General features: G+C 38.5%; 1 protein-coding gene and 1 non-coding gene across 5 annotated transcripts in view; both read left to right on the top strand.

Annotated features, from left to right (window-relative positions):
- GREB1L (GREB1 like retinoic acid receptor coactivator) overlaps positions 1 to 27,860 on the top strand; it is a 257,646-nt gene that overhangs the window by 58,559 nt on the left and 171,227 nt on the right. The window lies entirely within an intron of this gene.
- LOC142861783 (small nucleolar RNA SNORD62) lies at positions 18,132 to 18,216 on the top strand. Its single transcript, XR_012912933.1, has one exon. It is a non-coding gene; the product is annotated as a small nucleolar RNA SNORD62 (small nucleolar RNA).

The raw sequence follows: 27,860 nt of genomic DNA, 5'->3' as shown, positions 1-27,860 counted from the left end.
CCTCTGTTTGGAAGTGATACCATTTGTTGTAGGAAGGTAACTCCTGGCCATGTTTGTAGTCAGGAGTGTCCCTAGTCATCTGGATGTGACCCACAAAGACGTTTAAACTGTTAAATTGTATTTTTATGGGCAACATATTGAACTTAAATGCTTTAACAATTTTACTTAGTTTCAAATCATGACATGCTATTTTCATGCCTTTTCTTGGAATTAGGAAACCTAGGAAATATATATGCCAAAATTCAAAAGGTATATATATATATAACTTTGAGACACTAAAAATTGTCAGCGTCATCTAAATTTTTAAGGGGAAATTATTTTAATTGTAGTCTACTGTGATATTAGAGATTATGGTAGAAGAAATGTCTATTACATATGGAATACCAGCTAGAACTTGACTAGAAAGAGTGAAACTACTTTATCAAGATTAAATCAACAACAACAACAAAAAAGCCTAAGCTGGGGAAAACCTTTTTAAAGAATTCCTTAATGAATCAATCAGTAGTTTATATCCTTAAAGAATTTTTTATGGTATGGTCATGAACATTTATGACAGAACAAAAATAAGCTGTTTCCTAACATTAGCCTCTTTGCCTACGGAGGTCATAAAAATTGTTAATGCAAATGAGGTTGCCTTCTGTTGTGTGATGCTAATAGGAAATGGATCATTGCGGTTTATGGGGTCCTTAGCCATTTTGGTTCATGATAAATGGCTGACTTCAAGTGACATTCCTTCATGGATTTCCCACTGTTCATCACCTGAAAGAATGGAACCCAAACATGAAGTTGATTTTGAAGTTGTCAGGAGTTTCACTGTGGTGTAAATCCATCATGATTTAATGTTTGAATTGATTTAGGAAGAAATCATATGAGCGAAAACACTCGTAAATGTTTTATGCTCTTATTTTCTTTTGTTCAAAAGCCAGTTTTGTGACTCTCTTATCCTGCTCTAACTTCTGCTGCCTCTTCCCTTTCCCCTCCCCCTCTCCAAACATTCTCTTTTGAAAACTCCCTAGATTTTTATCTTTGCAGATGCTTTTGATGTAATTAAGTTGTTTTGCTCTATAAAAGCCCAAAATAAGCAGAAAGAATGAAACATATTTTCAACTTGTATGTTCATCTGTATGACAGGCGTTAAACAAACTAGTATAGAACACTTCTTCCACTGCTGTGTTCTTGGTATTATCCTGCTTTCTCCCCTTTCTCATTCTCTTTTCTTGAAACATTCCCTCCTTACCACCCTTCAACAGGACGCACACCATCCCTGAGTTGGGTGGAAGGGCTATTGGGATAAGGTCACATTATCTAGATGCTTGCTCTTACAAAATTATTCCCCAGCTTATTTTCAGGAAGGCCTTGCTGATACTGTAAGACTTATCCAAGATCTAGTCATGCCTGACATATGCCTAAAGGAAGTTTGAGTCTTTCCTGTGTTATCTCGGTGTTTGGAATGTTTATCTCTGAGGCAGAACCTGTGTTTAATTCAGTAGCATGATGCTTTCCATGTTACTGGCATTTGAAGAGTGTTCAGGATCTGGCAGGATGCTATTGAGAAAAGAAAATGTAAATGGGTCCCACAGATTGTCTTAGAATTATTTAGTGTAGTTGAGATAATTTGCCATTTATTTCCTTGCTTCTTAAAGGGATTTTTTTTTCCTAACTCCACCTGAACCTGACAGCTTAAAGGGATTTGAGCCCCCTTATCTATATGCATTGTTGGAGTGAGGGTGACAGCAGGTTATTTTGGTTGCTTTGTAGACCTTAACAGGAAGAAGCCATCCCTTGGCTTTTCTTGAGGTACTGGTATGTTGGAAAGGAAGCTTAGCCAAACTTTCCCTTCCAGAGGCTGTCTTTTGACACGGAATATTGTAGTTCCTAGCAGATTCCCAGACTGTTGAAACATAGCCATAATTTAACTTTTGGTCTGCATTTGCATGGTATGGCCATTGGTGGCATCAAGGCTGAGGCTGGGAGGAAGTTGCTAAAGGAAGAAAGAAATGAGTGAGGGAAAGAGAAAAGGAGGAAACCGCAAAAAGAGGCTAAGGGAATAAATACCCTGGTTAGACCACATACTTTGATAGCCTTTACCATTTTTAACTCTGGCATATTAAAGTGAACATCGATGGTCTTTTACTTTCTTCCTTCCTTTTTCTGTTTCTTCTTCTCTCCCTCCGCTCCTATATGGGTGTAAATATGTTGAAACTAAGGAAAGGCAGACTGAGATCTAAGGTACATAAGTCTTTCTAGAAGGGAGGGTGGAAGATTGGAAGAAACACACCTCACCACCCAAGAATGCCTTCAGAGTGAACGGTAGATAGAAGTGTGCTTTTTTTGGAGGAGGTGGGGTCTCCGTTTCAGAGGGTTTTAATTACTACTTTCAATATATAAATTACAACAAATTTAGTTTTAGATAGAATTGGCTTTTATTTGTGTTTCATTAATTGGGGCAGCCTCCATTTTACAAAACAGAATGAGAGCTCCCACTGGGCAGTGGCAGAACAGTAGGTTTTGTAAGGTGAAAACAAGGAAACAGAACAATAGGAAAAAAACTGATTAACATCAGGTCACTTCAAGTTACTTTTTCTGTAAGGGTTGAAGCAGAGGGGACTTCCTTATTATGCTGACTCAGGTAGACTGGAATCTCCTGTTTTCAGAAAAAAACTGGTCTGTTTTAGGATCTGTTTCCTTAAACTTCAGTTTGATTATGTGGCATTTAACATGGTGACTCCATTTTGGTTTTGTCTGGTCTGTTAGGGCTTCTTGGCTTAGTTTGAACAATGGTGTCCCATACCTTCCATTGACTTTGCCATGCCTTTTGAATGCAATGTGTTCTTGAAGTCTAGGTCTTCACATGAACACCTTTAAGGTGAATTTTGAAGTGTTTCTCATTCATTCTCACTCCCTGGGTGCAAGTTACTGTCATCTGTTAGACTTGCACAGAAACTGCCAAATAATCCCTCAGAATTAAACTAAAAGGGGGAAAAAAGTCCCTAAATGGAAAACTATTGTTCTTTTGGAGTTTTTAAAATTCTGAAATTTATTGGAAATAAATTTTAGAAGAACTAAACTTAATATTAAGCATAAATATAACATTTTCCAGTGACTTTCTAATTGGTTTTTGAAATTCTCACTAAAGAATTGGTTAGCTGTTAATGATTTTCTCTCTTCACTTACTGATTCAAAGGTGTGATGTTAGTTTTACCCTGTAGGCTGTTACTTTACTTCTTTGCACTTCAAAAAGATCTAAGGTCCCTCACTGATTATGACTTTGCCACTTCCTGCCCTATTGTCTTCACAAAGGGGTTTGGTGAGTTTAGACCTCACTGTAAAGAAATCAGCCCAAGTAAAAATTCTTGATATTTGCATGTCTATTAAGCTCAACACATGTGCTTTTCATTTGAACTCGTTTAATTGTATAATTTATAAGGCAATACTTACTGCAACTTGAGAGTCCTCTTGTGAAAGTTGAAATGCCTTTCACTTACTTCCTTTTATGATGAATCCTGCAATAAAGTAAAAGAGCCGGTCAACTAGAAGCAAAGACCGTGTTGGGGAACAACCAGGTCAGGAGATGTTTACATTTCCCTGAAATTCTGTGGACCTACAATCAAAATTGAAAATGCATTAATGCATTATTAATACCTTGTAGTCAGATGCCCCTCTTAGAATTTGCTCTTCTTTGGATGCAGCAGTACTGATAAACCTTTCTGCAATTGTCATGCCTTTTCCTAGATATCATCTGGGAGTGACCATTGTGTTCAGGCTTGAACTAGCAGTGCGGTGCATCTGGTTCTGAATCAGGGGAGTATTGCCTTGACTTGCTTTCGAATCTTCATTAGCTAAGCCCATGTTATTTTTCTCCTCATTGTGCTCATTCTCTGCTACAAGCAATTGTCAGTCATGTGGCTTTTGGTGGGGGAATACTTGAACTAAGTTGGCAAGAGCATCAAGCAAACAAAGATGTTTCAGTTTTTGGTTTTATGATTACAACTTTACATCACCCTGTGTTTTTTCAGCACTTCACCATGTGAAGCACAACAGCCTACAGAGTAAATTTAAAGACATAGTCTCCCTCCACCTTTCTCAAACATGTTTCTAATAGTATTTTTCATTTAGGTTGTTAAAATACAGAGTATATCCAATCTTTTCACAAAACTCCAGATGCATACATATAACTGCCTACTCTACATCTCCATTTGGATATTAATTGGTATCTCAGGCATAATATGTACAAAATGCAACTCTTGATTCCCCTATATAACCATTCTATCTACCTCAAACCTATTTTTTCTCTATTTCTTCCTTCTTTCAGTTATTGACAATACCTAGTGGCTCTGGTCAAAAACCTAGGAGTTATTTTTTATTTTTTCTCTCCCTACATATATATTCCAGATTCAATCTGCCAGCAGGCCTATCTCCAGAATAGGTTCCCAGTCTGTCTACTTCTTCCCATGTCTGTTTTTCCACTGTAGTTCCAGCCACCATCACCTCTTACTTGAATGACTACAGTGGCCTTTTCTCCCCTACAATTTCTTCTCCATGCATAGCCAGAGTCATTCTTTTAAATCAGGGGCCAGATCCTCTCTAGCTCAAAACCCTACAGCAACTTCCCATCACTCTTGGAACAAAATCCAAATTCCTTGTCCTGCAAGGCCCTGCATGGTCTGGTATCTCCTTAACTCTACTGTCTTATCTCCTATCATTTTCCTTTCACTTACTGGCCTTCTTGCTATTCCTCAAGCCTACTTAGCTCATTCCCACCTCAAGGTTTTTATCTTAGGTGATCTTTGTCCTGCAATGCTCTTTCCCCAGATCTTCTCATGGCTGACCACGTCTTGTTGTTCAGGTCTTACCTAAAATGCCAACTTCTCAGAGGAGCTTTCCCTGAGCATCTCGTCTAAATTACATCCCTTCCTCTCCTGATAATCTTCATCCCATTACCTTACTTTATTCCTAGCAAAGATCACTATCTAAAGTTCTTATTTATTTAGGCTACCTATTTATTGTAATTCACCATCCCTCCCCTCAGAATGTATGCTTCATGAAGTGGGGACTTTGTCTTGTTCAGTATCCCCAGTGCTTATAACGCTACCTGGTATGTGCAGTTTGTGCTCAATAAATGTTTACAGTCAAATTAGTGAATGAGCATATTTAGGACTGGGCGCAGTGGCTCACGCCTGTAATCATAGCACTTGGGAGCTGAGGCGGGAGGATCACTTGTGGTCAGAAGTTTGAGAGACCAGTTTGAACAAGAGTGAGACCCTATCTCTACTAAAAATAGAAAAAATTAGTCGGGTGTGGTGGCACATGCTTAAAGTCCTAGCTACTCAGGAGGCCAAGGTGGGAGGATCACTTGAGCCCAGAAGCTAGAGGTTATATCAGCTACGTTGACACCATTGCACTCTAGCCAGGGTGACAGAGTAAGACTCTGTCTCAAAGAAACAAACAAAAAAAAATTAGGCCCATGAGGAATATAAACTGCTGAGTCAGTAAAAGTGAGTATAGATTATATTTTACTGAGACTACTTCTGCCAAATTATCAGGACAATTAAGTAGGCAAAGGACAGTTAAGCAGGCAAAGGAATGAACCTTTTTCTTTTGGTTATTCTATTAATTTGTGACAAGGAAAAAGAGGCTGGCAATCATAGTTGGCTTTTTCCTCTTGTATCTGTTCATGTAAACTGGTTATCATTTATCAGTTCACATATATTTTATTTGCAACTCGATGTGAGTGTTATATGCTTGAACAACGGTACAAAGTGTACTCCTTGCAGATAAGAGTCTGAAATTGTCAGTACTCATTATGATGAGAACAGCTTGCACGGAACACTCGGCCACGCATATGTCTTTCTCAAGAAAGAAAACATCAAATTGCAGACTGAGTGTGGTAAACAACAGTTCATTAAGCTGTAAAGTTTCTGAATATATAATGATTTTCCAAGAATTAATGAATATATAGATAATGAAAACTTACTATTTATTTTGTGATTATAAATCTTTGCAAATCAAGTATAACAAATTGGGTGTATGCCTTTGATTAAAGCAGAAAAGTGAAGAAAACAGGAAGATATTTTTCTTTCCTTTGCTGTGGTTTGCTAACAAATGTTGGTAGGCTACCGATTACAGACTCATCAAGATTAAAAGATGAAAATAATATTTTGTTTTCCTCTCTTTTGTTTTTGAGACCACTCTAGAATTCTTAGACTTTTCTTCCCAGTATTCCATTGTTTTATTTTGTCATTTGAGTGATAATATTTTCCCTTCTGCTTTCTTTTTTATTTATTTTTTATTTCAGCATATTACAATGGTACAAACGTTTAGGTTACGTACATTGCCTTTGCCCCACCCAAGTCAGAGCTCCAGGCATGCCCATCCTCCAGATGGTGCACACCATACCCATTAGGTGTGAATATACCCATTCCCTCCTCCCCCCTCCCTTCTGCTTTCTTAGGAAAAGTAGCAGGCTTTGAAGTTAAGAACTTTTCCCAGTGACATTTTTTATAAATTTCCCAGCCTCAGCTGTCTTTTCTGTGTTCTGCTTCCTGGGAGCAATGTTTCCCTTAGAAGTTTTGGGCACCTTTCCTTCCCCCTATTCCATTGGCAAATCACCAAATCTGATATATTTCCTCATGCTAAAACTGTCAGTTATATGTAGCAGTCACTGTTATCCTTTCATCGGTTCTCCCAGTGAGAACTATCCAGGAATCCGGGGTTGGTAGATCTGTGACTCACTCATTCAGGTCTGGCAGAATTAAAGCTCACAATTTCTCTGTTCTTTGAATGTAACTTTCTAAGGTGGGATGTGATTTTTTTCCTTTTTTTTGAGACAGAGTCTCGCTTTGTTGCCTAGGCTAGAGTGAGTGCCGTGGCGTCAGCCTAGTTCACAGCAACCTCAATCTCCTGGGCTCAAGCCATTCTTCTGCCTCAGCCTCCCGAGTAGCTGGGACTACAGGCATGCACCACCATGTCTGGCTAAATTTTTCTATATATATTAGTTGGCCAATTAATTTCAATTTATAGTAGAAATGGGGTCTCACTCTTGCTCAGGCTGGTTTCAAACCCCTGACTTTGAGCAATCCGCCCGCCTCGGCCTCCCAGAGTGCCAGGATTACAGGCGTGAGCCACCATGCCCGGCCTAGGGATGTGATTTTTATCCTAGATGAAATCCTGTTTTTAAATTAAAAGAGCAGTCGTAACAGTCAGATTTTGACCATTGATGCAGAGTAAGAGTTTAAAAGTGATTCTTTCTCATTGGACTATGGGTAGATTGATCATGAATTGGCATCTTGAAGATTTCTAAACAGCACTGGTTCAGCAATGGCAATCGCCTCTTGTTAAAGATACCTTCCTTTGCCCCTTCTGACTGCCCCTCCGCCCTTGTCAGCTGCGGCTCTCCCTAGCCAGGAGGCTGTCTGTGAGGACTACAGCAATGCGCAACCCAGGGCTAGGAAGAGTGAAGTCAGGCTAATTACTCTTCTGCTCCCTCCTCGTGGGGTTGCCTTGGGCTGCTTGTGCCCCTCAACCTAAGGTCGTGGTTCTTCGCTATGAAACTTTCTCCTTTTGGGTTCCTGCGATCAATCCTCCTTCGCATCTCTTTTCCCCCATGAATGGTAACAGTTTTCCTTGTTGCTGATGCCTGATTATAGCAGTATCCCTTGTAGTACCCCTACACCATGTCAATTGCAAATTGTCCCTTTCAAATACATTTCCACAAAATATCCTAACTGATGCCATTGCCATCAGTTTCCTATTGGGATCTTGTCTGAGTCATACAAATGACTCTTACTGTTTCTTAGATTATGGATACTATCAATTATCTTTGACTAAGTACCTACTATATACTATCTTTCCCCCCAAATAAGACAGGGTCTTATATTTATTTTTCCTCAAGAAGACATCCTAGGGCTTATTCTCAGGGGATGTGTTATTTTCCCCTCAAAGCCTCAGCTTGCAGCATGCACAGGATGGCCGGGACCTGACAGGGGGAGCTGACCTTATTGGTGGGGCTGCCCGCACCTTTCCAGTCACCTCTGGGATAGTAGCTGTCACGATGGGGCAGATGAGAAGGACTGCTCATCTTCTTTACTGCTCTGTGATGAAATGCATGGGTTGTGCAGACACACTGCGTAGCCACACCCATCACTAGGTCTTATTTTCGGGGTAGGGCTTATATTGCTCAAATGCTTAGAAATCCTGCTAGGGCTTACTTTATGGGTAGGTCTTATTTTCGGGACCCACCTTAATAGAGTCGATGGAGTAGTCACAAAACAAAGAGTCACTGCCTTCTTGGGGATTTATCATGTGAGACAGACAGCTTCTCCTTTACCTTACTCAGTATTCCATCAATGTTCATTGAATAATGATATTGAATAGTTCATTGTAGACCAGATGTGGAGTATGTATCTCAGGCAAATACAAAGTCTAGCACTGTTTGGTCCCTGCCATTATAAATTACCTCTGTATTTACAGATCAGTCTAGGTGTTCAGATAATTATAATTCACAGTCCTGAACCAGGCAGGAATAAAGTCCCTCCACTGTAGCCTCACATATTTTTCAGGATTAAACAATGGCTAAGAATATCATCACCACTATCATTGTCATCCTCATCACTGGCCCATAAGAAGCTGATTGGGAGCACATGGAGGGCAAGGGCTTTGCCTTATTCATCTTTAGAGCATTAGCACCACACAGTGCCTTGCTTGAGCCTGCAGGTGTCTTTCACCCTGTGATTTATTTTGTTCGGTCATATCATCAGTTAGGAAACCTCTCTAATGCCCAATTTATGAACTTCTGTCAGTGATTTTTGTAGCTCTGGACCACGGAGGGAGGTGTCAGCCTGATTTCTCTGTCCTTACAGCCCAGGGTGCTGTAGACCCTCATTAGGCTTCAGTAGCCTCCTGGCTTAAGAGCTTGATAAGAAAGCAGAAAATCATCAGCCTGTCTAGTTGTGCCTGATGCCTGGGCTTGGCCTGTTCTGTTCTTAGTCTCTAACTCTTAGTTCTATACAGTGACCTCTGTAAGTCTCAAGTGTGACCATTTCCTGCGCTCTTAACAGGACCTCTTTTGTGCTGTCGTCTCTTTGGATGGGAATCTTGCAGGGTGTCAAGGAAACCCTTCTGGGCAGATGGAAGATTTCAGTTGAGGACAAGTCTTCTTTTCTTTGTGTTACCATTGGGTAAAACATATGCTGTGGATATAGTTCATAAGAAGGGGCCTGTGGTGAAATAGATCTATCTGAGCAATTGTCTTTAAAAAGTTTCTTCACTGTAAGATAGCTCTTAGGGCTGTTGGCTACATTTTAGGAAAACCTGCTTTGTATAGTGGAGTTGTATCCTCTAGAACCTCAGGCTGTAGTGACTTTCCTTATGCTGCTTTCAATACCTGCTAACCCAGAAGAGCTACTGGAGTCAGAAGATATGTTGATAGTATCAGGCAGGTCAAGACGGATCTGACACTCCCTGTTCTGTGCTAGGGGGAGCAATGTGTGTGAGTGGACCAGCCCAGTGGGTAAGGCCTCCTGTTCATCTTTAGCATCACGATGTGAGGATGTTTTGGCAGCCTTGCACTTCACATTCTCAACAGTAGACATCATCAATCTACGCTACAGCCCAAACTCTCCCTGACAGGTGTGGGGGTGGAACGGGAGCAGTGTATCTCAGCATGACCCCATTTGCGTCATCTAAAGGCTGAAGGGGCAGCCAGAATGAAATCTGCTGCACCTTACTGAATGACTAGGGCCTGTTATGAAAAAATAAAAGTTGTGATAAACCTTTTACTCTCTGGCTTCTTTTCCTTACTCTGTATCTTATAACCGGCTTCAAGTCTCTCTTTCCTCTCTTCTTTTGTAACTCATCTTGCCCCTTCTCTGTGAGTGAGCAAAACACAATCTATAGTTGTATGGTTTCATCTAAATCAGGGTCTGGCAGTGTCTGGAGACATTTTCAGTTGTCACACGGGGGGAGTGCTACTGGTATCCAGTGGGTAGAGGACAGGGATGCTGTTAAACACCCTACAATGCACAAGACAGCCCTCCCCCTCCACTTTGAAGACTTACCCAGCCCAAAATGTTAACAGTTCTAAGGTTGAGAAACCCTAATGTAGACTTTAATCTGCTCAGATTAGAACTTTCTGTGATGATGGAAGTGTTCTCTACAGCAGTTACGAGTGGTGAGGGAGCACTTGAAATGTGGCTAGTGCAACTGAGGAGCTGAACTTTTAATTTAATTTTTGTTTAAACAGCCACACTATGGCTAGAAGCTACCATACTAGACAGTACAAATCTGGACCATGGTACCTGTCCAGATACCTTGCTTTACAAATGATTGGCAGAAAAGGCTGGTACCTGAGAGACGGGAGGATTGGTGAGAGAATTTAGAGGAAGCTGCAAGGGTAGTGTGTCTTTCAGAAGCTGTGAGACTGAAGGCAGGGTGGTCTCCTATGGAGAAGACAGGAGGTTTTTGTTTTTGTAAACAACAGCCATTTTATTACCCTCAGATTCTGGGTTAGAAATTCAGACTACACAGAGCAGTGATGACTTTGTGTCTGCCATGTAATATCTGGGACCTCAGCTTGGGGAACTGAAATGATCTAGAGTTCTCTCTTAGGGATGGCTTAAAGGCCAGGTTCAAATATAGCTGTCAGTGTGGCTTGGGCTCCCTCACAACATGAAGCTTGTTTGGACTTCTTACATGGTGGGACAGGGCTTTAAGAGTAAGTGTACCTAGGAATAACGTAGAAGCCACATGGCCTTCTATGATCTAGCCACTGAAGTCATATTGTGTCACTTCTACCATATTTTATTAGGTTAAGTCATTACAAGCCTGCCATAAATCAGTGGGGCAATACATAGACCTTACCCGTCATCAGAATAAAAAGCAGAGAATCTTTAGCCATATTTAAAAACTGCTATTCATTTACCTGAGCTTTTTAAAAAAATTTATTTTTTTAATTGACAAATTAAAAATTGTGTATATCATGTTCAATGTGTTGTTTTGAAATATGTATACATTGTAAAATGGCTAAATCAAACTAATTAACAAGAGCCTTCCTTACCTCCCATACTTACCATTTTTATGCTGAGAACACTTAAAATCTACTCTCTTAGCAATTTTCACAAATACAATGCATTGCTATTAACTATAGTCATCACATTGTATGATAGGTCTCTTGAATTTATTCCTCCTGTTTAACTGCAATTTTGTATCCTTTGACCAACTTCTCCTCAATCTTCCCCTCACCCCATTCCTACTACCTGGTAACTACCACTCTCTCTACTTCCATAAATTCAACTTTTTATACTCCATGGTATTTAGAAGATAGAAGGTTTGGAGGGGGCTTGTGGTCAGGAAGTTTATATGAGGCAGGGCCCAGAAAGCCACCTAGTATCTTATGTTGAAAGATGAAACTATATATAGTCATACATCACTTAAGGATGGGGATATGTTCTGAGAAATGTGTTGTTAGGTGATTTAGTCATTGCATAAGCATCTTAGAGTGAACTTACACAAATCTAGCTGGTATAACCTGTGACACACCTAGGCTATGTGGCATAGCCTACTGCCCCTAGGTTGCAAACCTGTACAGCATGTTGCTGTACTGAGTAGTTCAGGCAGCTGTAACACAGTGATAAGTATTTCTGTATCTACACACATCTAATCATAGAAAAGATACAGTAAAAATACACTCTTATGCTCTTATAGGGCCACATTCATATATGCAGTCTGCTGTTGAGTAGAACATTGCTATGCAACACATGACTGTATTATTTCAGAATGAACAGAGAATTGGATAAACAGGTCTGGAGGAGAAAAGCTTAAGTTAGTGAACTAAAAGCAATGGATATGAAGGGAAGAGATTATGGTGGATTAAGTAATGAGGAAGGTGGATGAAGAAATGTGGAAGTAGAAAAAGGTAACATGATGAGAGAGGGGCTGGAGGAAGAGGCTAGAAACAAAGAAACAAAGAAGAGGTATTTAAGGATGTACAAATGGGTGAGATCCCCAAAGGGGAGAGGATTAGAGGCTTCTCAAACTTAAGATCATCATAAGAGTCACTACTTGATATTAAAAAGTTGACCACACTACCTCTCCCAAAGACTTGCACCTTCAGTAGGTTTGGGGTGATACAGTTCTCCTGGGAATATTCATTTTTAATAAGCACCCCCAAGTGATTCAGATGTACTTTGAGAAGCACTATATTTTAACAGAGAGGAGTTTCAGAGACTAAATTCAGGAGGACCAGTGTTCTTTTAGTTTATAGGGAAAGAGAAGAAGTGAAGAATGAGTATGAGGCGAGTGGAAGAGGTTTCTGAGTTGTGCTGTGTGAGCCATCCCAGGGACAGGCAGAGCTGGGGCATGAAGAGCCTGTAGGGGCGTGGATGGAATATGGAGAATGTAGCAGTTAACAGTGTTAAATGCTGCAGAGCCGAGGTTCGCAAATTTTTTGGTCTTAGGAACACTTTACATTCTTAAAAATTATGGAGGATCCCAAGGAACTTTTGTTAAGTGAATTATATCCAGTGGTGTGCTTGTAAACCAATTCTCCAAAACAAAACTTCTGATTTGTGGTGTTTTCTGATTTCCATTGTATCAACTCCAACCTACCTATCTCAAGCTATGAATAGCTTTCTTGCAAACTGAGGCAAGCCAGCTCCAACACTCCACTGGGTAATCTATTGATATTTACCATGGTAATATTTATAACTAGTATTTAAAAAGATTTATTTCATTTAAAAATAAAAATAATCATTCACTACATGTTAACATTAACACATTTTTAGGAAAAATAAGAAATATAATGAGATAATAATAGAAATAATAGATATATTTCTATATTATGAGATATAATAGAAATAATCTTTTCTAAAATAAGAAATATAATGACAAGGGCAACATTATTTTATATTTTTTGCAAGTCCCTTTTAATGTCTGCTTAATAGAAATATAGCTCGCTTCTCATCTCTGCTTCTGTGTTCAATATGATATGTCGTATAGCCTCTGGAAAAGTATACTTAGGAGAGAATGAGTGGAAAAGATGAATTGCATCTTAGTATTATTATGATAACAGTTTTGACTTCACAGATATCCTGAAAGAATCTTAGATGCTCACCTGAGTCTGTATACCACAATTTGAGAACTACTGCTATATAGAAAAGGGGTCACAAAATTTTATTGATTTCACATACTATTAGTAAGGGTTTGAGTAATCATTTCCCCTACTGTCTCGATATGCTAAACACATTATAAAAAATATACAAAATAAAAAATTTTAGGTTGAGGCCGGGCGTGGTGGCTCACACCTGTAATCCTAGCACTCTGGGAGGCTGAGGCGGGTGGATTGCTCGAGGTCAGGAGTTCAAAACCAGCCTGAGCAAGAGTGAGACCCTGTCTCTACTATAAATAGAAAGACATTAATTGGCCAACTAATATATATAGAAAAAATTAGCAGGGCATGGTGGTGCATGCCTTTAATCCCAGCTACTTGGGAGGCTGAGGCAGCAGGATTGCTTGAGCCCAGGAGATTGAGGTTGCTTTGAGCTAGGCTGATGCCATGGCACTCTAGCCTGGGCAACAAAGCGAGACTCTGTCTCAAGAAAAAAAAAAAAATTTAAGGTTGAAATTAAAAACATGAGCAAGAATTTAAGGTTTTTTTTCTGTACCTCAAGTATTGTCTTGCACAGTACACACCTCCTTAGAGACCCATGGTTGTAAAGAATGAAGCCTTTGAACATAAGGCCTTTGGGTTTGGTGAGTAGAGAGCTTATATTGTCAACCTTTGAGAAAACAATATCCATAAAGTGGTTAATACAGAAGTAATGTGTATGAGGAGTGGAGGGGGTGATAGAGGAGAAGTTGAGATAAACTGCTCTTACACTTGGTGAAGGACAGAAAGACAATAATTAATTTTCTTGGCCAGGCAAGGACTACGTACATTTGAATCAAGACACTTTGAAAGAAGCCAATTATCATTGCAAGCATTAGTTAGTTATCTTTAACTTCTCTCTCAAGAGCAAAATAAACAAAATGATAAAATCCTTGGTGAATACTTTGGAGATATTTTGAGAATGATGTTTTTATAACAGAGTCAAGCAATATAGTTAATACTTGCATGGAGGTTTGTTTATTCTAAGTAGGTCAGAACAAGTCATTCTAATGGTTTTGAACTGGCATCAGCAGGCAGGACTGACCTCTCCTTTTTCATATAGGTACTCCACTTCACAAATGAACATATTTCCACAAATGGGCTACTGGAGATAATCCTCTGAAAAATGATAAATTATGCCCAAAGTGTCACCCATCCACCTCCCTACTCAATATATCTTTCCCTCCTCTAGGCACATGTGCTGTTTAACATGGGAACTTTCTTCTAAAGATATTATGCTGTGCTAGATACCACCTAACCCCACAAAGGGTTCAGTTATAGTATGTTAAGATGTCAAGCATGCAGAGGTACATGCAGTTTTGCTTGCCACTCTCAGTGCCAGAGAATTTCAATAGCCAAAAGAAAATATCTCCGGTAGTAGAATTTTAATGACTGTGAAAGAAAAATAGGAGCCAGGAAGGTAATTGCCAAATGAAACCATGGAGGCAACTGTCTCCTCCACCAACTCTGAAAAATCCATTTTGGGGGCTTTACCATGTATTGTATGTTATGAAGACAACAAAAATGTATTTTATTCAGTCCTTACTAAATGCCAATAACTGTTACGAGCTAACTCATGTTACCTCATTTAATCCTTGAGACAGCCCAGCAAAGTAAGTGGTATTATCAACATTTTGCAGAAGATGAGGCTCTGAGAGGTGAGGAAACTTACACAAGGTTGCCCAGCTAATCAGAGGCAGAGGAGTGCAAATCCACTGATACAAGACTCCGCTCTTCTACCCCTGTGCTCTGAGATAGCCATAGCGGCAGTGATCTAAAACACAGCATACAAGACATTTGGTTTTGGTTTGTAGTTTTCTGATGTAATTTCATAACAGACTAATCATGCCAACACAAAGTTAGAAAGTATGTGGGTTTTAAATACTTTCTCTCCATGTTTATCTTTCCACTAAAACTAAAAAAAAACAACAACAAAAAAACCCCACTTTACTCAAACTTGGATCTAAACCACGTTTCTTAGAATCCTCTGAAATACTTGGCTCAAGTTTATGTCCTCTCCAAAGCCAAATGACTCTGTTATTTCCCTGTCTTTATGAAGAATAAAAAAATAGTGATGACTTCTTTTATTTCTCTTTACTCACTATGTTTGTATGGGCTTTTTTCTTCCTCAACATGAATTTTAATTTTTTAAGTAAACAAAATAACCATTTACCAATTTCTTGCTTATCCTGGTGTCAAAAAATGGGCAATTCTTTTCTCTAACTGGCTACAGCACAAACAATAAGGGAATTTCTGCAGAAGGGAGTACTTGGTACATAGTAATTGTTTGTCTCACCTGTTTGCCTTCTCTTCCTAAGTCTGCTGATGGTGATTTTTTACCAAGGCAGCCTAATTACCAAGTTGCTACAGTAAAGGTGTTTCTATTCTTTGCCACAGTTTCTTTATAATACTTGCTCTTTACACAACCTATTCTTAGAATCTCACAGGTGATGGGGGATAGTCTAGAAAGATTAGAAAGATCCCATTGGCTTTGTGAAAGCTTGGAAACAGACACTTGGAAAACTAGTAAACTTCTCAGGGCGAAAAATGACTAATTATTCTTCTATAAGCCCTTGCACTTGCAACAGGTCTGCTTGACACGTAGTAGACACTAGATAAATGTTTGTTAAAGAGGAAATGACGGCAGCTTAAGATGTCAGTAGGAACACCAAAACAACAAGGCCAGGGCATCTTATTTGTGAAATGCAGAAGGAGATTTATGACTTAAAGATTTATGACTCAGTATTTCCTAATTTTATATCTCATGGGTTGTATTTTGTGGATAATTTTAGACCAGTGGTTGGTAAACTTTTTCTCTAAAGGGCCAGATAGTAAATATTTTAGGCTTTATAAGCCAGCAATGTATGTTCTCTGTCGCAGTTACTCAGCTCTGCCCTTGGAGTGTGAAAGCAGCTCTAGACAATATGAAAATGAATGAGCATGGCTGTGTTCCAGAAAAATTTCATTTATGAAAATAGGCTGCAGGCTGGATTTGGTGGGAGGGCCATGGTTTACCCATTCTTCATTTTAGGGGTTGAAATGTAATAGTCTTTGTATCAAAAGATACTTTGTGAGTCAGTTTCCCATCTTAAAACAAAATGACCATATGTAAAATCTTTCAATAGGCGTGGGCCTTATAACCGCTAATGTAGGTCAGTGGATTTGGCATGTAGGTAGAGGGTAGAGAGGTAGGGATTAATTACATTCATTGAGATCTCCTGTTAAACTCTAACCATTAAAGATGTTGGTCGTTAAGAGTTTATACCTTTTGGCTCAGTAATTTTTCTTCTCAGAGTATGTCATAAGAAGTCATCAGCGATGAAAGCAAATATTTATATACAGATGTTCAACTTATATCATTTTAAATAAAAATTTAGGAACCATTCAAATGTTCCACATGAGAAGAATGGTTAGGTCTATTATGATATATCCACATAAAAAATATATATCTGTTACCAGTCTCCCCCCAACAGTTTTGGAGTCCAGGGCAAGATGACACAGGGAGGCCCACACAATATATGTCTAAATATTTTAAAGTTATAAATCAAGCTAACAGCCTGCTAACGTATGTTTCACCCTCCTACTTTGACACATACACCTTCTTGATGACCTGGAAGACCAGCTTTAAATTTAGAATTCTCAGACTCTTTGGAATTCCATGTTGGAATGTGGTGGCTTGGGGACAAGCAGTCGGTCTCCTACTCCTCCTGGCTCTGTTTCAGCCCCGCAGCAAAAGGGGCCTTACACAGCCCTCACATCCGAAATCCATCAATACCCTCTGACCCCTGGCTCCCCAACCTTGGGCCTGGATGTACACGGTGCTGTGCAGTCTGCCTTCAGGGGATAGGCCTGCCAAGGAGGGTCTAAGCATGGCCTTTTGGTTATATTTCAGGATTCCCCATACCATGAGAATGAGAAGGATGAGAATGTTCTAGAAGGATAGCTCAAACTCTACATGGATACATCCTCCTTTTTATGTGGACCCCTCATCTCCTGGCATGGTATATAGCCAGAGAATGGCCAGAAAAGGGTTGCTATAAAATACAGGGTCCAAGGCCAGGGAGCATTTGCTTAGTTTAAGAGTGCTACTGCCCATTACAATGGTTAGCAAAAGGTTTTAATAACATGAGAAACATTTTCAATGTGATTTTATGTGAAAGAGGCTTAGAAGTAAATATGCAGACTGATCTCAATCATGTGAAGGAAAATTACATACACAAAGAAGTGGAAGGAAAAAAGCAGAACTCAAAGGAAACATGCCAACATGTTAAATGCAGCTGCCTCTGAGTGCTGAGATTAGAGTGAGTTTTTAAAGATAATTTAACATTTAATTTTCTTTACTTGCCATATCTCTAATAGTGAGCATATTTTGTATTGATAATTAGAAAAAAAATAACTTAAACACTTCCTAAACTATTGGCTATGAGTGTTAATAAATGCAGCATAGTCCTAGAGTAATTGCTTTTCTTTATCATAGTTTTAAGGAGGCTTTTTACTCTTCTTTTTGACCTTTAAAATAGCATTTATTGCCTTTTTATTGTAAACGTCTTAAAATTAAGGATGTTTTGAAAATGTGTAGAGGAAGGCAGTGTGGGACAGTGGGAAGAGAGAGCATATCTTGGTTTGGATCTCATCCTGACTATTTACTAGCTGTGTAACATTGGGGAAATCTTCCAACTTCTTTGGACTTCAAATTCCTTTTTTTTTTTTTTTTCCTGAGACAGGGTCTTGCTCTGTCACTCAGTTTAGAGTGCAGTGGTGTCATCATAGCTCAATGCAACCTCAAACTCCTGGGTTCAAGTGATTCTAAAACCTCAGCCACCATGCCCAGCTACTTTGTCTATTTTTTGTAGAGATGGGGTTTCCCTCTGGTTCAGGCTGGTCTCAAACTCCTGGCCTCCAACAATCCTCCTGCTTCTGCCTTGGCCTCCCAGAGGTCAGGATTACAGGCATGAGCCACCCCTCTGGGCCATCAAATTCCTTTTTTTAGTCTCAGTGATGTACTTCCAGTAGATCCTTCTGACCTCTACTGTGGACTCAATAGCGGGGAGATGAAGAGGACAGTGCCGGAGAGACTGAGGCAGCCCTCAGTTCAAGTAAAATGTCCCTCCTGCGTGTCTGGGGCAGTTGGTGCATAGTTAGGTGAGAAAGGTAGGCTAAAGCCTGCTTCCTTCCTCCTGGGCCTGATGCCACAGCCTCCCTAGTTCCCTGAGGTGTGTCCCATGTGTGTTGTGAGTGGGGCGTGTGGTACAGAAGCTCGAGGAATTGAGAAGCCCCTGCAAACACACACCTTCACTCTCACTGAGTCCTCTGGGAAGTGCAGATGTGCAGAAGGGCTCCCTAAAGGGATATTCGAAAATAGACTAAAAAGAAAAAATCCTGTTTTGGAAAATGGAGATAATAATAGCTACATCATAAGATGTTTATGGGAAGTCATTATAATTGCATATAAAGACGTCTTGGCACATAATGGGCCATCAGTGTTGCTTTCCTATCTCCATTCTACGACTTGTGAGCTAAGAGTGAGAAGAGATGTTCCCTGCCTCTCAAGATGTTAAGTTAATGAGAAAAATAACACATAAAACACATGGTAATCAACTAGAGAGCAAACAAAACATAAGTATAACAAGGATAACTAAGATGGGGGTGATTGGTGGCTGAGGGAACCATTGGCAACTCATTTTTTCTGGGTCTGGTGAGAGTTTCACCCCAATAGGTGAAGTATATGCATGTATGTTAAAATAACTCAAACCAGATTTAAACCCAGAACTCCCCAGAGGCTGTGACTGGAGTTCTCATGATCTTGGATATATTTGTTAACTGGATAAAAGGCCACTAACAATTATCTCTTCAAATTAGAGGCTGGGTGGAGGATGTAGCTATTAATTTTACTCTAGAGTGAGTTCGTAGCTATAGTCTGCTTATTGCAGTAAACAAGGGAAACATGTTTGTGACAAGCAAAAAGCAAATCGGCCAGTTTAATGCTAATGTTATTTAAGATATCAGCAAAACTAGGGCATAAGCAAGAGCAATTTCCTTTTGTTCCAGCCTTTGTCTAAGTGGTAGAAGAGGAGTCTGGCTCAAATTATAGAAAACCAGAAAAAGTGCAATATTAGGTTAGAACACTCTTAAGATTACAGCTGAAATTTGTCTCCCAGATCTTTTTATCTCTACCAAATGGCCATGTGTCATTTTGAAGGTTGCTGAAGGGATGAAGCTAGGATTAATGGGCAGAACATCAGGCACAGAGATTATTATTACCATTTTAGCCACCTGCTTTTGTGTTCTTGTGACTTTCCGAGAATGATTCCCATGTTCCCTGGCAGTGAAAACCACCTCCTTGCTACTAGGTTGTTATAAAAGACAGTAGGCAGTATTTCCAGAAATTGTTTTAAGTTGTTGAAAAGAAATATCTATATAAATACAAAGTTATACTGCCAGTAATGTTACCATCATTTATTTTACTATGACTTTAAAAAAAAACAACTGACCTGTTATTACTCTTTCTTAGCAACTAGATGTAAATTTATTGAAATAGGCATCTTCTTTTCTGATACATTTATAAAAACCCCCTATCCAAGCCAAGTGTGGTGTCGGTGGTACACACCTGTAGTCCCTGTCACTAAGGAGGCTGAAGCAGAAGAATCACTTAAGCCCAGTTGATTGAGACCAGCCTGAGCAGCATAGCAAGACCTGTCTTAAAAAAAAAATCCCTATCCACAGTTATATAATGGTTAAAAACATTGCAAATTCATTATATAATAATTTTGTAATTGTAAACAAATATTAGTTTATCAGATGTCTTCCATGTGACTAAAAAGCATGATCTGTTCATGTTCCTCCCAGCTATGAAGTAAAGTCATTGAGCTAACCTGTACTCAGTTTAGGCTCTGCTGCTTACATCTGGGTAACCTTGGTTAAGTCCCCAACCCTGCTGATGTGTTTCCTCAGACAAAAAATGGGGATAAGTCATATCTCTCTGGATTGGTATAAGGGTTAAATGAGATGATACTGTGAAAACAGCCATTTCAGAATGTGGTATTTAGTAAATATTCAATACATGTCTAGAGAATCTAAATCTGTTTGATCACACCACAGCAACAAAAGGAAGTTAAGGATAAAAACAGCAAGTGACAGTGTACTAATCCTTAAATTCAGATGAAGACCCCACGGTCCACAGGGTATCTTATAGTTGCTTTTGTTTTTTCCCCTAGATAGGCATTGACAGCATACTAACCTTAAAGGCCCTACTTTATCCTTTCTAAGTTCTTTTAATTATGTGTCTCTTAAAAATTACTCTAGATTCTTCCAAAGAACCAGTGTGACCTTGACAACAAGGCCTATATCAATGGGTCAACACCCAGTCATAACTGGGTTTTATTTGTCTACCTTACAATATCTGAATTGTGAAAACTCAAAATAATAATAATGTGGATCCAATAAGTATAAAAGTAAAAAATTCATTTACTTTTTCATGCATATTCTGTTTTCTACCTTCATGAAGAGGAAGTAAATCATACATAATCATGCCAGTGTTAGAAATATATTCCAAAAACAATTTGTGGGATGTGGTCAGATTCAGATTATAATGACAGTTCCTTTGACCTTGTAGAAGTAACCAGGGCTCTCTCTCCCATATGTCAAATGTACTCACCAGGTGACAGCTGAATGATTATGGCTATCAGGCTAAAATCTAGTACCGCAAGCATTTCTCCTTCCAGGAGTTACTTATGTTTGTTTCTAAACATGTATTTGCCAGTTGTTATTGTAAATGTACATGTTAATTAGACATTAAACAAGCAATGAAATATAAATTATAAAACAAAGATAGTTATTTTTTCTGTGAAAATGAGATTGAACAATTTGGGAAGACTTCATAAAGGTGAGTTGCCAAAAACAGTTCTTGTTGAAATAGGTGTAGTGAAAGTTCTATAAAAGATGTTGATAGGGAGAATCATAAAAATCTAGAAGTACTCTCAGCTTCTATTGTTTAATAAGCACATTTAAATTCTTATTTCACTCTAAACAGACAGAAACTGGACATTATAGACAACACATTATGGATGTGGTTCCTCACAGGAACCTTCAAACAGCTGGCTCATACCCAGATCACAAGCTCCTGTCCTTCATTCAGATTGGCCAATGAATTTATATGTTTTAAGTTAAATGAATAAATGGATCTTTATGTGGGTGTGAGTCCCCACTTTATTGGTCAGGGTTTAATCAGGTAACAGCCATTATGAATATTATAAGAATAAAGTGGCCGGGCACAGTGGCTCGCCTATAATCCTAGCACTGGAGGATCACTTGAGGTCAGGAGTTCAAGACCAGCCTGAGCAAGAGCGAGACACCCCATCTTTCCCTCCACAGGCGAGGCTGAGGCAGGAGAATCACTCGAGTCCAGGAGTTTGAGGTTGCTGTGAGCTATGATGGTCCCACTGCACTCTAGCCAGGGCAACAGAGCGAGATCTTGTCTCAAAACAAAACAAAACAAACAAAAAAAAACCTCATGAGAATCAACTGGAAAGCTATTCTAAACAAAAACAATAAGACATTTCAAAAAGTGGCTGGATATATAATTTAAATGTAAAAATAATATATACAAACAACTAGCTAGAAGACATACTAGGGGAAAAGATCCCATTTAATTTAACAAGGAAAGGAAAAAAGTCCAAACAGCAGAACACCCGGTATTAAACAAAAGTATGCATTATCTAGATTAGTGATTCTCAACTAGGGATGGTTTTGCCTCCTAAGGAATATTTCACACTAGAGACATTTTTGATTGTCTAGTATCAATAGTGCTTAGGTTGTGAAACTCTGATCTAGGTGAAGAACACTATACAATGTGACTTAGGACCACAGAGGAAGGCTAATCTGTGTTCTTGGATAAGAATCTCCTAACTGGCAAAATACATAAATTTTTCCTAAATCTATAAATTTAATGAGATCTCAATAAAAATGAAATGGACCAGAAAAGCTGATTCTAAAGTTTGCATGTAAAATTAAGCAGGAAATTCTAGAAAAATTCTGAATAAGAACAGTAGTGGTATGAAAGACAATCCCTGTCAGATATTATAATAAAACATCTAAAACTATGATAAATATAACATTAAACTCATTATAATAGACCCAAATACACACTGGAATTTAGCATGAAATGAAGAAGACCTTTCAGATCAGAAGGAGAAAAATGCATTATTCGGTAAGTAGGCTTAAGTTAATTGGATGCAATCTGGAAAAAAATAAAATTAGATCCATGTTCCATATTTTATACCAAAACAAATAACAAATTAATTAAATATTTAAGTATAAAATTATAGTAAACATGGGATTTTTTTCTTAATCTAAGTTAGGATGAACTTTTTAAGTTTGAAAATAAAAGATTGACAAGTTCAGTACATAGAAATAAATAACTGTATAACAATATAACTTAAAGTTGGAAGATGAATAATGAGCTGGAATAATACTTATAACTCATATCACAAAGGGCTAATTCTCTTAATGTATGAAGAGTGCTTCTATAATAAAAAATGGAAAAATGGGTAAAGAATATTAATAGACATTTCATAGAAAGGCTATAAATGGCTCTTTGACTTGAGACGATACTTAACCTCACTCAAGAGGAATGCAAATTAAAACTTCAGTGAGCCACTGTTTTTGTTCAATTAAATCATCAAAGTTCTAAGCTGGTATATTGGTGTGCATCTGTAGTCCCAGCTACTTGGGAGGCTGAGGTGGGAGGTTCACCTGAGCCCAGGAGTTAGAGGCTGCAGTGTGCCCTGATTGTGCCTGTGAATAGCCACTGCACTCCAGCCTGGACAACATAGCAAGGCCCCATCTCTAAAAGAAAAAAAAAAATCAAATTTCTAGATGTTATAATAATATTGCATGGGGTAAAGGTATCATGAAACAGGTGCTCTCATACATTGTTGGTGGGAGCATCAGTCCCCAACCTTTTTGCCACCAGGGACCAGTTTCGTGGAAGACAAATTTTACACGGACAGGCAGGGGTGAAGCGGACCCCAGGTAGTGATGCCAGCGTCGGGGAGCGTCTGCTGTAAATGAAATTTCTTCGCTCGCTGGCCCACTGCTCACCTCCTGCTGTGAGCCCTGCCCCACCCTTCCCCCCGCCCCCCCACTCTGTTCCTAAGTTTCATAGAAGACAATTTTTCCACGGATAGGGGTGGGGGGTGGCGGAGCTCTGTGGCCTGGTCCCTAACAGGCCACTGACTCATACCCGTCCATGGCTCAGGAACTGGGGACCACAGAGTGGGTGTATAAATTAATATAATTTTCGTAGAGAGTAACTTAGCAATATCTGTCAAGATTTTAGATACACATACCCAGCGGTTTCACTTGTAGGAATTTATCCTACTGAAGTACACATTTGAAATGGTTGTGTATGTAAGTTAATCATTGCAGCATTCTTGGTAATAGCCAAAGATTGGATACTCAATAGTAAACTGGTTAAATCAATTGTGGAATATTAAACAATCATAAAAACAAAGTCGACACTATATTCTGATATGTAAAAATCTCCTAGATCTATTATAAAGTGAAAAATGTAAAAAAACAGAAGAGTGTTTGTAGCATACTACCATTTGTTTTAAGACATACATACATACATATATACACACATATTTATATTATAGTTCTATTTTGTCTTCCCTCAGACAAATAAAACTGGTTATAGTGGTTGTCCCTAGGGAGAGGTATTGAGTGGGAGAAGAGTAATTTTTTATGGTGTTTATGTGTATGTGTATATATGCACATATATACCATGGGTATATACTGCCTACTAAAATATTAGTTTAAAATGTTTTTTTTGTTTTGTTTTGTTTTTTTGTTTTTTTTTGAGACAGAGTCTCGCTTTCTTGCCTAGGCTAGAGTGAGTGCCGTGGCGTCAGCCTAGCTCACAGCAACCTCAAACTCCTGGGCTCAAGCGATCCTCCTGCCTCAGCCTCCTGAGTAGCTGGGACTACAGACACAAGCCACCATGCCCGGCTGATTTTTTTTTATATATATATATTAGTTGGCCAATTAATTTCTTTCTATTTTTATGGTAGAGACGGGGTCTCGCTCAGGCTGGTTTTGAACTCCTGACCTTGAGCAATCCGCCCGCCTCGGCCTCCCAGAGTGCTAGGATTACAGGTGTGAGCCACCGCGCCCGGCCTAAAATGTTTTTAAGAGAAATACATATAGCCCATATCATTGGGGAATAAAGAGTTCCTAATTTTTCCAGAGAATCATAATCATGAATGTATAGAATTTCTAAGCTGCAAAGGATCTTTAGAACTTATTCTCTTAAACACTCAGATTTTAAAAAGTAATGATTTTATAGAAATGTTTTAAAACATTATTATAGGGGCGGGTATATACATACACAATGAGTGAGATGTGCACCATCTGGGGGATGGTCATGATGGAGACTCAGACTTTTGGGGGGGGGGAAATGGGCATTTATTGAAACCTTAAAATCTGTACCCCCATAATATGCCAAAATAAAAAAAAATTAAAAAAAAACATTATTATAGGCTATTAATTGCTTAATAAGTATATTTTTATCTTAATTATTTAGGTTATATTTAGCAGCTTAGTTTTGGGCTGGGCTGTAGACTAGAGAGTCATGTACCGCTAAGCTGAATGGTTCCAGATCATTATATATTTTAAGTTATTTTTGCTTTTAAAAAATTATTTTTCTATCTTCATTCTGGTCAAATTAGAAACTTTACACACACACACACACACACATATATGTATATATATATATAGTCATTGTCTTTGCTCTAGCATGCCACTCCTTTTGATCTGCCAAAAGCTAGGGGACATATAAGCAAATTTCTTCAAACTCTGTCTAAAATGAGAATAAGTAAGTTTGGGATAGTGCCTGATGGCGCCCCTTGATTGAAGTGCAAATACCTTTGGAATGTGAACTTTGTGTTTGTTGTCTGTTGTGTCTGTTTCTATACTCATTTGCCTACTTTTAGACATTGTTTCCAGTAGTTGAGAATTCTGGGTCAGTGACTCGTAGAGAGAAAACTTGTTACAGTATTTGAGTTGTTAGAAAATTTGAGCATGTACTTACTTATGCTTCTTAACTAATAATATTTAATGAAATGTCTATACATGCTTAGTATACATAGATGTCCAATTCATGTTTACTAAAACTAACTGAAGAGGCACTTTATTATCCTGTCATTCTGGATAAGAATAAAAGCTGAGTTTGTAGGAGGTTGAGTGTAGATGTATCCCTATTTCTATGGTGTCATTTGGCTCTTGGGGAAAAGATAAATCTTGATTAAATATTAAAGGCAATATTCATGTGATAAAATAACAGGAAATTCTAGGTAACTGGAAATTTTTGTTTCTTTCAAAATCAATCAGAAAACAATTTTTGTTTTAATCCTTATTATTAAAAATGTTTCTAAAGAGAATAGTTTTCTGCTCTAGAAGGAGACCATATGGGCACAAGTTAATTGCTGCATATGAGGATCCTTACTGGGTTCTAGAGTCACAGTCCTCAGTTGCTGTTCCATAATGATGTAGTTGTAAATTCTGGTAACTTAATGCACAGGACTGACTTCATTGCTGTCAGGACACTCACTGGAATTTCAGAAAGGTTTTAAATAAAATAAGCGTTTGTTTTATTAATCTTTTTCTTGTTTTATGTCAAGTATAGACATAATTTTATAGTTTTTGAGCTGCCTAATGACAACAAATTCTCTTTAGTAGAGAAATCCTACTAAGTCTTATCTATTTCTGTCCAATTAGGCTAGGGAAGTTGCCAGAGAACAATAGTGTTTTTGTGGGAGTAAACTTTCTAGTCTGAAGCCTTTTGCTAAAATGTTAGTTATAATAAGTTTATACATGTTGGCAGCATTATCTATTATTCTCCGTCTTTGATGAGCAAATAACCAAATGTCTGCTAGATTCCTTCTTGTTACCTCTCTTCTATGCTTAAATCCAACAGAAATTAAATTGAATAAAATAGTAGCCAGACTACCCAATACTGTATGACAAAGAATATTTATCATGCTGGCTTGTTGTGAAGGTACAGCTATATGACTTCTGTCCCTGATGTTGGCTAGAAATTATAATAAATTGAGGAAGTCTAATAATGAGTAAAATTGCTTACTAAGATGTCCCCAGACAGGGAATTTGTTATATAAATGACAGTACATTCATATTGTAGAATTCTAAGAAAGTCTCAAAGATTGTCTCATTTTTTTTAGCATAGGAAAATACCATATTTTGATAAATGAAAAGAGCAGTGTACAATATGATACGTTTTTTTGTGAGAGAAATTGCACACATGTATGCAAAAACTAAATTAAGATAATATAGGAAAAACGTTAAAAGAAGTTGACTTTTGTCAGGATTAGGTTTGGCAATGTGAACAAAGAGCTAAGACATCCTGTCTTAAATAAAATAGAATTTATTTCCCTCTCACTTTTACGAAGGTCCTTAGGGAGACAATCTAGGCCTGAGATGGTGACTCAAGCTGTCAGAGACCCAGAGACCTTTTCTATCTTTGGCTCTATCCTGTTCCCACAGATGCCCATGGACCAGGATAGCTGGCTGCTTGAGCTCCAAGCATCTTGTCCACAACCCTCCCTCACTCTCAGTAGTAATTTTATATTCTTTTTATAAAAGTGAATGTGATGAGTAATCATGTAGTTTAGTAAATAAACCAAGTTGCTTTTCATTAAGATGTCATATGAATTTTGTTTATATTTGTAACACTTTATTGTTAATACAAATCACCTTTTAATCTGATATACTAGATACATGTAAAACAATAACATGAGAATGAGACTGCTACTACTTTCTAAAAAGTTCTCTTTTACCTGGACCTTTATATTTTGAAACTCATCATAAAAGAAGTTCTTTCCTTTTAGAAACTTCCTGAGTAGTGAAATAGAGGTATTAGCCAGCCTGTTGTTCCTTCCTGTTTCTCTAAACTTGCTCTCCTTTCCCATTTGGCATCCCTTTTGGTAGATGTCTGCCCTTTTTTTTTTTTTCACCACTTGGCTGTCTCAGACTTAAAGACTGGTCTAGCCACAAAGTCCATTGAGCCATTCAGTTTATAAAATAAACCATGAAACTTTGAATTTCTGGGGCAACTTTAGAAATTAGAATTAATAGTGGGTGTCGTAGGATTCCTTTGGGAAAGAAGCAGAAGTAAGAGAATAGCTTATTCTTAAAAACAAATTGGGAAATGTTACTTTCCTAAGGTTCCAATCTATCCGTAGATTCCCTCCTGGGGAGTCCAGGTGTTGGTAATACAGGGCAAACAAGAGGCCCTACAACTTCACACAGACACACAGGGCAACACTTCCTTTACTACCTGCCCCCTCCAAATTAATGGCATGACATTTACTGAAGTGTTCAAACTAGAAACTTCCCAGTTATCCCAGACTTCCTCATCCCTGCTCACCTCCCACATCTGGAGGAGGGGGTCACTAAACGCTGTCGATTCAGCATCCCATGTAAGTCTCAAATAAATGGCATCTCATTTCCACTGTCTTTGCTAGTCTCACTGTCTCTTGTCTAGAACACTTTAGTCATTCCTTAGACAGGCTCTCTCTTTTTTGACTGTTCTTTATTCTGTTCCCACTCCAGAGTGTCTTCCATTTGGTCCCATTAATTATCTTTTTGAAAAACAAATTTGCTCATGTCACTCTTTGCTCTATTGCCTACAATTTTCAAGGACTCC

This window comes from Microcebus murinus, chromosome 17 (assembly GCF_040939455.1).
Source record: "Microcebus murinus isolate Inina chromosome 17, M.murinus_Inina_mat1.0, whole genome shotgun sequence".
Classification (NCBI taxonomy): Eukaryota; Metazoa; Chordata; class Mammalia; order Primates; family Cheirogaleidae; genus Microcebus; species Microcebus murinus.
The sequence above is the reverse complement of the archived record's forward strand: the minus strand, read 5'-3'. Positions and strand labels throughout refer to the sequence as shown.